The sequence below is a fragment of the Symphalangus syndactylus genome, chromosome 11, assembly GCF_028878055.3.
Source record: "Symphalangus syndactylus isolate Jambi chromosome 11, NHGRI_mSymSyn1-v2.1_pri, whole genome shotgun sequence".
Taxonomy (NCBI): Eukaryota; Metazoa; Chordata; class Mammalia; order Primates; family Hylobatidae; genus Symphalangus; species Symphalangus syndactylus.
Window position 1 is genome coordinate 28,703,810 of NC_072433.2, and position 16,156 is coordinate 28,719,965.

Consider the following 16,156-nt stretch of genomic DNA (forward strand, 5'->3'; position numbering starts at 1 on the left):
TACCTCTTCCACACAACTGTGAACTCCATGAATAGTTCATTGTCATGAAGGCAATGAACTTGGCAGCTCATATTACTCCTGCTTGGGGGCAAGTCATTGCCATGAGGACAAGTTATGACTTGCCCTCATGGAGTAGTCTAGCTTCTGTCAAGACTGGATGAAGGACTTAAACAGTCTTGTGAATTTTATATTTCTACATCTCCATTTACATAGGCACATCTCCCTCTACTCTTCTCTGGGTCTAATCAAGTGTTGAACTCATATTTTATTGATGCGGAGATATTTTTCCTAGGTGACAGTAACAAAGACACAATGACCACTGGAAGTCTCAGAACATAGCTTTTGTGTCTTAAGATCACTAAAATCAGGAGAGAATGATCTTTCTGCCACTGTGTCAGGAAACTGCAAAGAACTGAGACTACCTTCCTTGAGTTACAGTCCATCTCTTGAGGCCATTTGCTATGTCCTGTGAATATTCTGAAGGACACAGCTGGGGTCCTGTGTTCATCCTTGTGATTGACAGTGCACTTGAGACAAGGAAAAACAACATTTACCAAATAGGTCCTCAAAATTGTTGGATTACATGAATAGATGAGTGGATGAATGAATTAATATTTGGCTTCCCTAGACCTTCCCTGTTTTTTTAAATATTCCATGTTTTCACTTGTATTGTCTACTCTCCTTGGGAGATCATGGCGCCCTGTAATATAAAATTTGTTATTGTACAGCTGTCTATGTGCTGTTCCCAGTAGCAATGGATTCCATAAGACTTAGATTGGCATTCCATTTCACAAGTCATCATACTCAGTTTTATTGGATGGGTGAATTAAAGGGTTAGTAAGTGACTGAAATTATGAATGAATGCATGACTAAGAAAATAGATGGTTATAAAGCACATCTGTAATTTCAGGTTCTCTGCTCAATATATCAAATATAATAGACATCTGAAAGTGACCTCAAAGGTCATTTTATTCTTACCTTTTTTAAACAGATTTAGGTGCTGATATTTAGAAAAATTTAAAAGATTACACGCCCCCCACCCCCCACACACACCAAATCACACAGCATAGTAGTGGCAGAGACAAGAACAGGACTTCAGCAGTTTTAATTCCTAGTGAAGTTCACCCTTCGTTACACAATTTCTTAACTTAAGTAATAGGTATCTGATAAGCACCTATGATATTCCGGACCCAATAGGAGATGCTACTGGGGATACTAAAAATGAAGACAGAGGCAGGGCTGGTATCTCATGCCTGTAATCCAGCCAATTTGTGAGGCCAAGGTGGGAGGATTGCTTGAGCCCAGGAGTGTGAGATCAGCTTGGGCAACATAGTGAGACCCTGTCTCTAAAACACACACACACACACACACACACACTGGAAGACACAGTTGCAATCTGCAATTCTCCAGCATCTCATAGAAAAATGAGGGTAATTTGATAAATTCCCAACAGCACATGTATTGCATACCCAGAGAAGGAGGGTCAGTCTGGCCAGCTGCTCCCATATTTCCTTGCTGCTAGAGTAGTATTTGAATATGTCGTGTAACTAGACTACTAGGTTTATCTTACAGTAGTATCTGATGCTGTTAATGCTAGCATGTTGTTCTGTCATCCCTTAGTATCCAAGGAACTTAAGGATTAACAGGGAGAGGGATGTGGTAGCAATATGAGGTTCAATAGTAAATATTGAACCTCTCATTACCCCTGTTCTTTCCCTGGAGATACCCATTGGTCAGTTGGTTCTTCCAGCTGCTGCCCTACCCAGTTTCATGGCCTTCTCTTCCATATTTGATCTGTTTTGATAATTGATTTTCTCCATTGTGTTGAGCAAGCTGAGTCTTCTGGTAGGAAGGAAGAATCAATAAGGGTTGCCATCCTTGTGTTACTCCAATAATCCGAGCAATCCTAGGCTGAGTTTGAGTGGCTCACCTGCTCTTTTTTGATGGTTTCTGGCTAGACTGTCATTCTAGCAGAGCTTAGTTATTGGGCAAAATCACAGAGAAAACCAATTTACCAATTTACAGACTCAATTGCTGAATTTCCTCTTTTTTTTTTTTTTTTTTTTTTTTGAGATGGAGTCTCGCTGTGTTCCCCAGGTTGGAGTGCAGTGGCGCGATCTCAGCTCACTGCAAGCTCCGCCCCCTGGGTTCACGCCATTCTCCTGCCTCAGCCTCCTGAGTAGCTGGGACTACAGGCGCCCGCCAACATGCCTGGCTAATTTTTTTTGCATTTTTAGTAGAAACGGGGTTTCACCGTGTTAGCCAAGATGGTCTCAATCTCCTGACCTCGTGATCCGCCCATCTCGGCCTCCCAAAGTGCTGGGATTACAGGCGTGAGCCACCGCGCCCGGCCTCCTCTTATTTTTAAAAATTTTTTATCTTAACTTTTCTGATCAAAAGTCCCCAGTAGTGGACTGGAAGTAGAGAATGTGAAAGGATTCCCATGCGTTGTGGGGGAGATGCTACTTTTCTGTTCTTTGTTATAGGACTGATTTCATGGGTGTGTTTCCTAATTCATAGAGCTGTGCTCTTCTTTGTGTATATTACACTTAACATTTTTAGAAAAATAAAAAGCGACTACTACTGATAATAATAATAATTTCACCCCTAGAACAGTGGTGATTTTGCCCCCAGAGGACATTTGGCAAGATCTAGAGACATTTGTTTTGCCACAGCTTGGGAGGGAATGCTGCTGGCATCAAGTGGATAGGGTCCAGGGATGCCGCTAGATGTCCTGCAGTGCACAGGACAGCTCTGCAAAAAACAGTCATCTGACCCAAAGTGCCAGTAGTGCTGAGGCCAACAAGCCCTACCCTAGAGAATGAGGGTCAATCTGAAAGATTCATTATTGAACAGTCGTGACAATTACCATTTATAGAGACTTATGAAGTAGATTGGCTATATCTTCATTTTGCATTTGAGGAAATTGAGGCTAACAGAAGCTAATTTGTCCAGCATGACCCAGTTGGGAATCCAGGTCCCCATGCAGTCCAAACCTTGTTCTTTACAACACGTATATTATTTTGCCTATTATCACTTCTCTAGCAATTTTGAAAACTTACAAATATGTTTTTTCCAATAGCTGAAATGAGTTTGTGTGTGTGTGTCTGTGTGTGTAAAACAACCATATAAAAGGTAATAACGAGAAGACACTTTAAAATATATTATCCACATAGTCTTCTGCAATGATGCCTTTATCAAAACATAATAATAGACTACTGGGAACTGCTTTTGCCAAGAATGTGTCAAAAAAAATCAAACTGAAAGCATAGTCTTCTAGTTATTGAACGAATTGAAATTTGACCTTTGGATACAGGTAAGAAAACAACTGTCATTCAAGGGAGTTAAAACATCTTTCTGGCTATTGTCAGGAGACTGAATAGCCTCTTCCAGTTCCTTGAGTCAGAAATTTTCCGAAGCTTCCATTTGTAAATATTAATATATATATAGGGTATTAGTCAAAGTTCAACCAGGGGAACAGAACCAACAGGGTACACACACACACACCCCAAATATATGCATATATATTTTTATCTACCAAACTGTATATATTTGGTATATATATACATGTAATACATATGCCAAATCTATATAGTTGGTGTATATACGTGTGTATATATATATGTATGTTATGTATATAATATGTATAATATATATGTGTGTATATATATTTGGCATGTGTTTGTGTATATATATACACATATATGTACAAATATGTATATATACACATATATACACATATGTACAAATATGTATATACACATATATACACATATATGTACAAATATGTATATATACACATATATACACATATATGTACAAATATGTATATATACACATATACACATATATGTACAAATATGTATATATACACATATACACATATATGTACAAATATGTGTATATATACACACACATATATATACATACACTCACACCGAAAGATTTATGGTAAGAGATTGACTTAAGCAATTTTAGCATATAGTAGTCTGTTTGGGCTGTTATAACAAAATACCTTAGGCTGGATCGTTTATAAAGAACAGAAATTTATTGTTTACAGTTCTGGAGGCTGGAAAGTCCAAGATCTAGGCACTAGCAGATTCTGTGTCTGATGAGAGAAAGACAAGAATACTTGTAATACTTCACTGGAAGTATTACAAAGAAGTTGTAGCTACATGGACATATGCTTGGGATAAAATGTTAAGAGGTACAAGGTAGGCCATCAAATTATGTATTCAGTCTGGCTTCAACTTACTACACACATACTTACACATTTATGTATATATCAGAGCATGTAGAGAAATTATGGCAAAATGCCAGCAGCAATTGCATAGGGCTGGAATTTAAGTTTAAAATTTAAATTATATTCATTTTCAATTTGTAATTACTGTATATTCCTCATAGATGACACCATCTCAATGCCTTCTCACATAGTGGAAGAGGCAGGGAGCTCTTTTGATTCACTTTTATAAGGGCATTGATCCCTTGGCCTAATCACCTTTAAAAAGCCCCACCTTTTAATATCATCATATTACAGATTATGTTTCAACATGTGAACTTGAGGGAGATATTTTAAGACCTTAGCACAGAGGTTGGCTGGGAAAATTCAAAATCCATAGGGCAGGTAGGCAGGAAGGGCAGACTAGACTTCTCAGATGAGAGCTGACATTGCAGTCCACAGATGGGATTTTAGCTTCATCAGGGAAGTCTCAGTTCTGCTCTTAATGCCTTTCAACTGGTTGCATCAGGCCCATCCAGATAATCTGGAGGATTTTCCACACTTAAAGTAAACTGATTACAGACTTGAATTACATCCATTGAATACCTTCACAGTAACACCTAGATTGCTTAGATTATTGTTGAATTGTATAACTGTGGACAATAACCTAGCCAAATTAACACATAAAACTGATCATTACATGTAGTAAACTATATATTTTTCCTAATTTAGAAGTTACTTTAGATGGTGGAGTAGGTTTATCAAAAGCCACAAGTGTTAAGTAAAGTAAAGCACATTGTTTCTCTCAACAGTGTGAGGATGTGTTTGGTTGGCCATACCCACCTATCCAGCTGTTCTCCAGATTAGAGATATCTTTCTATGCAACCAATACTTGTAATTCTGTCTTGAAACTCACTGTGATGTCATACAAAGACGCAATGTTGCAGACTGGAAAGAATGAGGAGTGAGGCAGACCTGGACCCAAACCCTGGGTCTGCTATTTAGGAGCTATGTGAATATGCCTATGACCTACCTGCATTAGAGGTAGTAACACACAACTTCACAGGTTCTGGTGAGATTTACCTGAAACATGCTTGTGCAGTGTATGGCAATACAGATACATACCTGTATAGAGATATGTGTGTCTTAATTTCTTTGTGCTGCTGTAATAAAATGCCACATCCTGGGTAATTTATAACCAAGAGAATGTTTTTTTTTCTCACAGTTCTGCAAGTTGGAAAGTCTCAGGATCAAGGTGCCACATGTCTGGTGTCTAGCAAGGGCCTGTTCCTCATAGATGATGCCTTCTGAGTGTCCTCAGATGACAGAAGAGATGGAAGGGGTGGAAAAAGGTGTATTTCCTCCTTTAAGTCCCTGGATAAGGGCATTAATCCTATTCTTTTATAGTCCTCTGTTTGTAGTCAGTATCATCTTGTCTCCTTCTGGGAGGAGATTATGAAACCATGTTAAAGAAACACAGAGAGGAGTACAAAGGAGAGGCTGAGACTAAGACAGGATTTTATAAATTCCATGGAAGAGTCACTGGCTGAGATTCTGGTTGTTGAACTGGACTGCTATGCTTGGGTCCCCGTTTGAATTAAGCAACCCTAGAGATGTGTCTATATATACACCTGCATATTTATATATAAATACATATCTACTGTGTGTATGTGTATGTGTGTGTGTGTAGTTTTCTGTTTATTTTTGGGTTACTGTTTAAGGTATTGATTTCTTTATTAGACTCTTTGGGAGAAATTCTACTGACATCAAGTATCAAGAAATGTTTTGTTTCACCTGGGCAAGAATGCATTTTTATTTTGTGGTGGTTTTATAACTATTGGTGTTTCTCCAGTTGCTTTGGCTTGCTAGGAAAGAACACTATGTGTCATAAATTATGGTGTGCTTCAGAGTGAAGTACTTTGCTCCATCTTACAACCTTTCTTTTACTTTCCCTTCATCCTACTTTCTTTAAAACCTCCCTTTGTTTAAATCTTAGTACATTGCTGGTGTTTATGAAGGCCATTTGACTTCTCTTAAGAAGAGGAGAGGCCTTAAATAAATGGGTCAGTAAATAGGCCTTAGTATTTGAGCTCTTCACAAGGCCAATCATTGGGAGTCCAATCACCTTTCTCCTGGAGGCTTGCTCAGAGCTTTAGTTAAACCGTATCAAATAGTAATTTCTTATTAAGGCAGAGTTGGTCCTAATAGTCAGCCAAGGAACATATATTCAAATGATAAACTTCTCTCTCATTAATTTTGCTTTCACATTTTGACATTCAGTGAGGCCTTTTTAGTGTTTTTGATGTGTGCGTTATAGTACGTATAAGAACATACTGAAATTACCAATTTAGTCATATCCTTCTCCAGATTATTAGCATTTTGACAGTAGAGACTATAATGATTTTTATCTCTGTATACCTAGTGTCTACCACTGTGAATATCACGTAGTAGATTATTTTGTTGAATGAATGGATGCTTGCTAAAATGACTGCTGTGTACGTGTGTGTATATTTGTACATGTATACACACTGCTATGGTTTGAAGCATCATGTCTGCTTCAAAATTCATGTTGAAAAATAATCCCTAATTAAATAGTATTAAGAGGTGTGGGTTTTGGGAAGTGTACCAGAGCTGCTGATTGCTCTAGAACCACCCCACTATTCCAAGTTTATTAGGCTCAGAGTCACTGAGAGCCTTGAGTTCTGGGCACTTCTGTCACCCATCTCCTTTTGTAGCACCAGACAAAGAATTTTCCTTTTTAGCCTCAGTGTTTGCATGCCTAGGAGTCGGTCACTGTGCTCCTCGTAGTCTTTGGGTCTCAGAAATAGTGAACAGGTACAGCATCCAGGGTGGAATTTTTGCCTTTAGTACCCTCCCCTGAACTCTTAAAAAAAAAAAAAAAAAAAGGAACCCAAGACTAGGAGGCCAAGGCAGGCAGGTCACTTGAGGCCAGGAGTTCAAGACCAGCCTGGCCAACATGGTGAAACCCCATCTCTACTAAAAATAGATAAAATTAGCTGAGCATGGTGGCACATGCCTGTAAACCCTGCTACTCAGGAGGCTGAGGCAGGAGAATTGCTTGAACTTCGGAGGTGGAGGTTGCAGTGGGCCAATATCACGCCACTGCACTGCAGCCTGGACAACAGAGCGAGACTCCATCAAAAAAAAAAAAAGAAAAAAGGAGAGAAACTTGTAATTTTGTAAATACTATAAGCTGAATGCATTTGTTAAAAAGTACATCACATCACTACATAAGTGACTGGACTTCAGGGTTCTTTTTATTTATTATTTATTTTTCCTTTAAGGAAAGGTCAAGACACATTTTTTTTTTTTTCTGGAAAATGTCCCTCAAGATGAGGAGGAACCTCAGTGTCCCATGAACAGATGATGGATCTGTTCATGGGTGAGACAAGGAACCTGTGATTTGAGATGAGATGCAAGAGACACAGGAGACATTCGAGGACTAGGTGAATGGACACCTGACATTTGGTCTGGGCTTGGCCACTTGGCTGTGACCATGTTCCTCAGCTCCTTTGTGTCTCAGGCAACCCCACCAATAAGCAGAAGATAGTAATAGCCACCCCATCTCTATTAAGCTTGGTGTGCAAGTGGTACTAAGACATGGGTTAGATAGTGCCTCTAACAGCCAAGAATAGAGGTTTCTATCAGTTTGGCCCAAAGCACTTCTGTCTCCCTGGGCTGAATGGAATTGAGGTCATCTTTCTGTCTTCTGCTCTGGGCTGTGAGGTCACCATCACTGGAAAGCTGTGGAAGGAACATTGGCCTGGGAGTCCAGAATTTTTTATTCTCATCTAGATTCTGTCATTTTTAGTTAAAACTTGGGTAACTAATTTTTCCACTTGGGACATCTGTGTACGTATTTTTTAAATAATGGAGCTAAGTTTGGTGACCTCTAAGAGACTTTTCAGCTTTGAGGGGCTGCAGTGTAGCAATCACTGTGCTGTGGGATGGCGATAAGTAAGTGATGAGGACAGACCCTGCCATCTATGACTATGGCATTCTATGGGAAGAGGCACAACATGTATGACAGGACAATCTCAGATTGTGGTATTTGTCCAAAAGGAAATGAACAGAGTTGTGTAATAAAATGAGAGGTGAAATGAGTTCAGGTAGATCCAGAGAGACTTCTCTGGGTAGGTGACATTATTTATTATCCCTGGGACAAGGAGGGAGCTTGATAAATAATTTTAAAGATACATTAGCCAATTGAGTGAATGTTTATTGAGCACCTACTCTGTGCCTGAGTTTAAATAGGGAACTGAGGCTAGGGTATTTAAGAAATCTTTCTTAAGAAAGGCCTAATCTCGAGTGGATCATGAGGTCAGGAGATCGAGACCATCCTGGCTAACATGGTAAAACCCTGTCTCTACTAAAAATACAAAAAATTAGCCGGGCATGGTGGTGGGCGCCTGTGGTCCCAGCTACTTGGGAGGCTGAGGCAGGAGAATGGCGTGAACCTGGGAGGTGGAGCCTGCAGTGAGCCGAGATTGCATCATTGCACTCCAGCCCGGGCCACAGAGTGAGACGTGAGACTCCGTCTCAAAAAAAAAAACAAAAACAAAAACAAAAAAGGCCTAATCTATAGAGGAAAGAGACACACAGCAATAAATCTTTCTGACTACAATGGTAGTCAGAAGAGATATGTGGGATTCAGGGACATTGATGTACTGAGGTATGATCAACAGCATTCATAGAAAATGAGTGTTCAAATGGAAAAGAAACCACCAACATTATTTTTAAGTAATTATATTTCTTCTGCTGAGATTTTACAATAATCATCTCACTTTTCTGGAATTAATACTAAATAAATAGGTGGAAATATTTAAAAATTAGATGCACAAAAATATGGCAAAAATCAAAACTTAAATATCTAACAAGAGGAGATTTCTTAAATAAATTATGGTATATTTTTATGGTGGACTATAATTCAGTCACTAGAAGTATTACAAAGAAGTTGTAGCTACATGGACATATGCTTAGGATAAAATGTTAAGAGGTACAAGATAGGCCATTGAATTATGTATTCAGTCTGACTTCAACTTACTACATACATACTTATGCACTTATGCATATATCAGAGCATGTAGAGAAATTATGGCAAAATGCCAGCAGCAGTTGCATAGGGCTGGAATTTAAGTTTTAATTTTAAATTTTATTCATTTTCAATTTTTAATTACTGTATATTAGTACTCAAGTAGGAAACACACTTAAAATATCTCCAAACCTGGAGTGTTTGGAAAAGAATGGAATAGTGGTTCCCTCTAGTTTCCGTCTGTTTCTGATGAATTAGTCATCACACCTTTGGAACAAAAGCAGAACTTTGGATTTAAAAATAAACTTTACATTTCGTTTTTAATTTTAAGCCTTTAGGATATTGTAATTCATTTTTACTATCCACATTTTTCGCTACAAATTTAAATGAAGTAAGAATAGAAAGCATATGTGAGTTCGGAAAACCTTATTTTATTGTGTGTTTCTGTTGGACCCCAGGAATGGCTGGGGGGAGGGAAGAACTGTTGTAAGTAAAAAGGACTGCAGTATAATTATTTCATAACTGAGGGTTTTAAGGCTTAGAGATGGGGAGTTGTTTGCCCATGGTCACATGCCTGATTTATAGGGACATTAGGCATCATCGAGATGTAGATGGGGAGAATGAGGCTCAAGAAAGGATTGGACCAAGACTTGTTATTTTCTTGCTGTTGTTGGTGGTGATAGTGGTATCTGTGGTAATGGTGATAAGGGGCAGAATGAAGTATCCAGCATAATCAGTTGAGAGACACAATATTGTTAGTTGTAAGATGACGTTCTCTGTATACATTCTTTTCAAAGCAGGTACACAATGTTGGAAAGGAAATTATAAACCCAATACTAGATCAGGTGACACTTAAGGTCTAGATTTCAGCTTTGCTATTAAGCGAAAACTTAGAACTTGTCAGTTTTCAGAATAGAAATGTTTATCTCCATATCTGAATTTTAAAATGCATTGTGCATATGTTCTGCCACTTAAAAGTAACAATCTTTTCCATTTTTCTCATTTTATTGCAAATTGCAGTCACACCATGTCATCAAAAAGTTATTTAGTGACAACTTAGGGGGAGCCAAAAAGTTTCCTGTAATTTGCATATATTTTCCACATTCGGATTGTTAGTGATTAAATTTTTTGTATGTTCACTTAAATAATATATTATTATTGAAAATAAATACAATAATAAATGCAAAATGTTGGCTCTAATGGCATATGCTAAACGTTTTCACAGTGCAACACATCATATGCTTAGTTTTTCATTAAGAGATTTTAAAATAACTCGTATTTAGCAAGAATACATTATCTTTTATTCAGAATTAATTATATGCTGTTTTGTGTATGGTAATTTAAAGTGCTACCCACTTCTAATATGTAACACGCAAAAGAAACTATGGTTACAATTCATTAGAATTGGCTTCTTTCCTTTGCAATTTAGTGGCATAATTAATACATAGAACTGGAATGCTATTTGTTACTTGAATCAAAAGTTATATAAAGTGCTGATAACTCACAGTTACACATCCTTTTTTTTTTTTTTAAGCACAGCAAGACTTAGAAGAATGGGATAAGTCCTGAGAGTAAGTCACACATAATTAGTTATTTTACCATTTTTTGATAGTTTTAAGAGCAAGTTTTCACAAGGGTGATTTGAATTAGAGGGTAGAATAGTATTTTAAAAATCGTTTTCTATTATTCAAATATAGAATGTTATTAAATTTTTTGGTATGGCTGAGTAAGGGCCTAGAACTTGATCATCTTCTATTTCTTTTTCCTTTTTGCTATGAGAAAAATAATGCTCAGAGAAGTTTAAATCCTTGCCGAGGGTAATGTAGTTCATGACTAGGAACCCAGAGTTGGAGGTTTCTTGGTTTAGGTGAGGCTGCTGTTTGAGTTGCAAGAAAATTACTCATATTGCCACTTTCTACCTTGGATATTGTAACAGGTTCAATAAGGGCAATATATTTGAGTAGCATATTACCCCAACTAAACAAGAAGATGACAAGAAGATGACCTGAACTAAACAAGAAGGAAGAAAATGACAAAAACACTCGAAGTGCATTGAAAGTGAAAAACAAAATTCCCAAATGCACTTTCCATTTCTTTGAACACATATGTTGATGTCTTGCCTTTTTCCCTAAAAGTGAAAGCATCTTGAATAATAATACTATTCATTCTGACCTGGGTGGAATGAGATGAGCACTCTAATACTCTGCTGATGAAAGTATAAATCCATGGTAGAGGGCATTTGGCAAAGTTTGTCTTGAACCTAAACATGTATCAGGCACTTTGTCTTACTTGGTTAATTTCTGATATCTAGCCTTAGGAAACACTGAAACACACAAGATAGAACCTCATAAAAATGTGTTCATCCAGGTGATTTCTACAGTATGTAAATTTTACCTTAATACAGCTGTTAAAAAATGCTCAACGCATTTTTATTTATAGGAGGCAAAAGTGAAAACATGCTAAATGATTACCCCTAAGAGGAACTCTTTGAATAGTAACAGTTCATTCATACAACTTAAAAGTTTAAGATATTTTTAATAATGAATATATTTTTAATAATGTAGAAAATTACTTGTGGTATAGTATTTATCACAGATGCATGATGAAAATTGTATGTAAATCACAATCTATATTTTAAAAACAATAAGCATGGTTAAAATTATTAGAAGGTAGTGAGCATTTTAGCATGACAACTAAAATGAGTTATCTTTGGGTGACAGGATTATCCATTCATTATTCAGTTGTCTTATTTCCTTTGGACTGCTATTAAAAAAATACCTTAGAGTGGGAAATTTATAAACAACAGAAAATGTATTATTGACAGTTCTGGAGGATAGGAACTTCAAGATCAAGGTGCCAGCTGATTTGGTGTCTGGTGAGGGCCCGTTCCTAATTGACAGCACCTTCTGTGTCTTCATGTGGCTGAAGGGGCAAGGGAGCTCCCTCAAGCCTCATTTGTAAGGACACTGATGCCATTTACGAGCTTGGAGCCCTCATGACTTAACCACTTCCCTAAAACTCCATCTCTTAATACCATCATATTGGGTATTAGGTTTCAACATAAATAAATTTTGAGGAGATATCAACATTCAGATCATATCACCAGTCATTTGTATATTTATTTTGCCAACTTTATTTAATTTATTTTGCACCTCTACATTTCCACAATATTCTTCCATGATGATTAATTACTGTTAAAAAGAAGGAAAAAGACAACAATAAAGGTCAAAGTGAGAAGTCCTGCTATACGGGCATGTTGTATTAAATGTGCCTGTGTCACAGGATGAGCACACATGTGGCCCACTTTTTTGTAGATTCAACTACAGTTTGATAATAGCTCTTACCTGGTCAAGAGGACCCAAGTTAATAGCTTTGGTAAAATTCATTAACATTTCATTTTCTCAGTCATAGTAATTGTTGATCAGCCCCGAGAATATCATTCTGAGCCGCTTGTGTTGCAAACAATTTACCTAATGCAGTTGATTTACATAAATCTCCTTCTCCACATTTATCCAACAGTAGGGTTTTTAATTTCCATTATTTTTATCAACTCTGAGAAAAATATTAAGAGCAAGGAATTTGCTCCCTGAAGCATCATGTGATGTATGATTTGCATTAGAGTCCGCCTAGTACTTACTGCTTGATACCTTCCCCTGGTCAGACTCTCAGTTCCAGTCCAGGAAGTAAACATGTTTCCTACAAATTAACTCAATTACATAGTCCCCTGAATTGCAGCAAACATTTCTTATACTGAGCCACTTGCATATTCTCTGTGGTAGCTGACACTTCATAATTTCTAAAGGAAGGCATGAAGAATTAGACTAAATTCCCTGGATTCAGAAAGAAAGGGAAAGGGATTAAGATGTTGAAATTGCTCAGGCTCTGCTGCTGTCATTGTTGGAGGAAGCAATACCTGTGTCAGGTGCAAAATATAATAGTTCTGATTACCTACTACCTATCATCTGGGACATTTCCAATTCACACCTAACTCCGAAGTCTGCTCTATATCGAAAGATTCTAGGGCGTGCTGGCCTAGGGCTTTCTTTCGTCTCAAATGATATCACTTTTTTTTTCCTCATTTAAAATTCACTCTGAAGGCCCTAAAGTCGAATATTTGACTTAGATGTTTCCATGAAAGCAATTTTAAAATACGCTTTCTTTTACTGTCTGTTCTGGAATATCTAAGAGTCTATAATTTTGTATAATGTCCAATCTCTAGACCATACCCTGGCCTTCAGAGTGAGGGCTGTGGGACCTCTTGCCTTTTGTGCTCTGGGACTTGTGTTTGTTTTATGAGGGTTTTATAAAAGGTAGTCTGCAGACCATCTGCTTCAACATTACCTGGGAAACTCGTTTCAAAGGAAGTTTCTAGAGCCCTAACCCTGGCCTTCTGTAACTGGGGGTGAACTCTGAGACACTGCATTTGTAGCCAGCTTCCGGGTGACTGTGAAGCTACCTAAAGCTTGAGAAGTGCCAGATTAACTGTTTTCTGTTTTCAGAGAGCTTTCACGCATGCTATCTCATTCTGTACATCATAACAGCTTTCTTTACAGGAAGGTAGCTTCATACTCACAAGGGGTGAATAAACATTCTAACATCACAGAGGCAACAGAGGTGGATCTAGATGTAGCTTTCACAGTGTGCTTCCTGGGCCAGCAGTTTCATTATCATCTGAGGATATGTTAAGAATGCATTTTCTTGAGCTCACCCTCACACTTTCTGAATCAGGAACCCTTGAGGTGGCTTTAAAGAGCCATGCAAGTGACTCTGATGATCTATAAAGTTTGAGAACCATTGGTATACCTAGTGCATAGCTTTAGAGCATCCTGGTACTAGCTGCATGCCACTATGTATTTAAATTATCTACGTTACCAATTTCTGTAAAGGGCTGGACAGTTGTTAGCTTCAGATCTCAATTTCTTTTAGAGAATATCAAGGACTGAAAGCTCCAGAAGATATTTTTGAATCAGTGCCATTGGTAAATGATGCCTTTGAAACAGGGAATGGTTCTACCAGGAAGGTAATGGTCTGGACTCTTAAAAGCAGCATCAAAATAGCACCACAAGACCCATCAGGTTTTAAATTAGACAACAGACTTCTAAGTTAAATCTAGTTGAGTTGAATCTTGGTTTTGACATTTACCAGCTGTGAAGCTTTTTGAAAAGCTAAAGAATATCTGGGAGAATTACTTTTCATACCTGAAAAAGAGTATAAGGATAGTACCTTCCTTTCACATGGCAATTTTGAGCATTACATGAGGCAATGAATGAAAGTGTTTGCTGAGGATCTGGTAATAAGAAAATGCCCAAAGAATGTTATAAGGCATGTAACCACACATATTAATTGCAGTTTTTTCCTCACTCTTAGTTCCCTCATTTTAAATTTAATTATAGTGTCTAAAAGTACTGAGTTTCAGTAAAAAGCAGAACCGAGTGGATCTCTGTAGCAATAGAATCTACAGTCTATCCTATGAAAGATGAAAGAATTCAGACTAATCAATCTACCTACATCTCCAGCCTCTAGGACTAATTTTGGCACATGTTAAGTACTTGATGAATAGATGTGTGAGTAATTCATCAATAGCTGCATTTTACAAAAGGGGTGCTTTCCAGAGTTCAGTTATATACATTATTTGGCTAATATTCCCAGTGATTCCACGAGGTAAGTATAATTACTGATTTCATTTTACAGAGGAGGAACCTCAAGCTTGTGGAGATGGAATGAGTTGACTAAGGTGGAATGGGGCAGCAACCCAGGTTATCTGACTCAGGGATCCTGTTCTTAATTACTTTTCTATCATGCTTTTACCACTATGCAGCTTTGGCTGGTAATCTCTAGCAATAAGCAGCAGGGTCAAGAAAGGTTAGAAATAATTTTTTAAGGCCAGGCGCCTTGGCTCATGCCTGTAATCCCAGCACTTTAGGAGGCCGAGGCAGACAGATAACCTGAGGTCAGGAGTTCGAGACCACCCTGCCCAATGTGGCAAAACCCTGTCTCTACTAAAAATACAAAAAATTAGCCAGGCAAGGTGGCGGGTGCCTGTAATCCCAGCTACTTGGGAGGCTGAGGCAGGAAAATTGCTTGAACCTGGGAGGTGGAGGTTGCTGTGAGTTGAGGTGGTGCCACTGAACTCCAGCCTGGACAACAAGAGTGAAGCTCCATCTCAAAAAATAAAAATAATAATAATAATAATTTTTAAGCACCTGTGGATAGGACAGAAAAAGAAATTATGCGTTAGGTTGAATCAGCAATATATTTTTGTGAATTCAGTAGCTAGAAGCTAATTAACTCCTAGCCAAAGTGGGAAGAGAAGGCTTTTTATTTTGTCATTAATATTTTAGACTATGTTCTTTTAAGATATTATACAAAAACATATGTAAGGCACTTGTGTAGCTGAATGCATTATTCCAAGGTAAATACTTTTAAGCCACCTTTGTGAGGATCTAAAACCTCATCAGATACTCAGGATGCCTCCCCAAGGCCATCACTCTGCACAAAGATGACTACTATTCTCACTTATATGATTCCCTCCTTGTTGTTAATGTGTGTGTGCATTCCGAAACACTATAGCTTAATTTTGCCATTTAAAACATTTTTAACCTTTAGATAGGCTTCTTCTTCTTCTTTTCTTTTTGACAGACTCTTGCTCTGTCACCCAGGCTGAAGTGCAATGGTTCAATTTTGGCTCACTGCAACCTCCACCTCCTGGGCTCAAGCAGTCCTCCCACCTCAGCCTCCCAAGTAGCTAGGACTACAGGCATGTACCCCCATGTGCAACTAATGTTTGCCCAGGCAGGTCTCCAACTCCTGGGCTCAAGCAATCCTCCCACCTCGGCCTCCCAAAGTGCTGGGATTAGAGGCGTGAGCCATCACACCTGGCCTTA